The sequence below is a fragment of the Amia ocellicauda genome, chromosome 13 (genome assembly GCF_036373705.1).
Source record: "Amia ocellicauda isolate fAmiCal2 chromosome 13, fAmiCal2.hap1, whole genome shotgun sequence".
Lineage (NCBI taxonomy): Eukaryota > Metazoa > Chordata > Actinopteri > Amiiformes > Amiidae > Amia > Amia ocellicauda.
In genome coordinates, this window is record NC_089862.1 from 28,917,845 (window position 1) to 28,919,365 (window position 1,521).

The 1,521-nt window shown below is 32.3% G+C and overlaps 1 protein-coding gene across 1 annotated transcript in view; it reads left to right on the forward strand.

The window, feature by feature from the left end:
• The window catches only part of phox2ba (paired like homeobox 2Ba), a 3,815-nt gene extending 3,330 nt beyond the window's left edge, over window positions 1-485 (forward strand). Inside the window, exon 3 of the mRNA XM_066720479.1 lies at window positions 1-485. This exon is cut by the window's left edge and continues 1,021 nt beyond it. The gene's annotated coding sequence lies outside the window, so the exon portion shown is untranslated.
• The last annotated feature ends 1,036 nt before the right edge of the window (window positions 486-1,521 follow it).

The following is a 1,521-nucleotide window of genomic DNA, read 5'->3' on the forward strand; positions in this document are numbered from 1 at the left end:
CATTTCACATTTTGTAATATTATTTTCCCAAAGGCACAAACGGAAATTGTCAGTGTTGACAGGAATACGTAAACGTTTTTGTGTGTCTTTCTACAGCTGTGTGGTGTGACTCAATTGTATAGTGTTAATATAAGTATAAATTGTCTACTATAGTTGATCCTAGAAAAATGTTTACCCTCGTAGTTTATGGAGAGTCTTTATGAAGTTTTACAAGGTCATCACGGGTTCATTTCTTTTTAAACAAAACAGATTCAGACAATGTATTTATTTTGTTATTATTTGCATGTTGTCTTTTGTTTTTTCTGTCAATTTTCAATTTTTTGTGAGCATAATCCTCTCATGTTTTGTTCAGGATTTGAAAATTATTTATATGTAGTTATAATGAATGCGTATATTTAAGAAGGAAATATTTCTACATGTGCATATAGTTTTCCAAGAGTGTACCATTAACTTGGTTGTTGATAATAAAATGATAAGCAAACTTACACGAGGTCTATTTTCTAAAGAGCTCATTGTTTACAAGATGCTTCTGATTGAATCAATTGAATCAGTCCAAGCCACCTATAGTAAATGTAAGTGATAAGACGTACCTGTATATTTCAGGATAAATGCAGAGTCAATCCAGTATTGGCAATACTGTCCCATATCAGAGCTTCAAACCACCTGCCAATTTAAAATCACATACCCGTTACTAAATGTCGAATTTGGCTGACAGACAAAGCATGATTTTCAAGTGGGGCGAAAAATAAGTTAATTGATTTTAAGCACAATTTACATTTGTGTAAGCTAAGGCACAGAAAAAGCGTATGTGTATATATATATATATATATATATATAAGGGCTGTGAAACGATTATTATTTTAAATCACGATTAATCGCATATTTAATCGAATGTTAAAATGACATAAATAATTTACGTTATATATGAGTGTAATTCCAGCAGAATGGGTGTAAAATAATCCCATGGAAATTATTTAATCAATAATTGTTTTAATAACCATTCAAGCATTCCAGTACAAAACTGTCACACACAAAAACCTTCCCCAAGAAGTCCCATTGTCTCAATAGTTGTCTGCTTCTTCATTATAAATATACTGACAAGGTTCCCATGTAAATGCAGTTAGATCATCAGATTAATTTAACTAAACTGAAAATGTTGATAAAATGCATTTTATAGACTTTCAAATGCATAGGCTCAATATAGGAACTAGACCCATAATACCGAAGGTCACCAATTTCCTCTCACTGAGCCAGTTGCTCTAGCAAACCAGACTGTTCAAATGTTCAGAAGATCACGCTGCTCTCTGCTATACGATTATTACGTCGCCTAGACTCGTACTTTGAACTAGTACTTGGTGTGCTTCTGAGATATTGAAATTCACATTTCAATTATATATATATATATGTCCGTTGAATTATCGTAAACAGTTAATCCATATTATTTTCTCCTTTACGATGGTAGCTGTGTTTCAACTACGGGTGCACATAAGGCTCAAAATAGAGAAACGCGATTAATTGTGC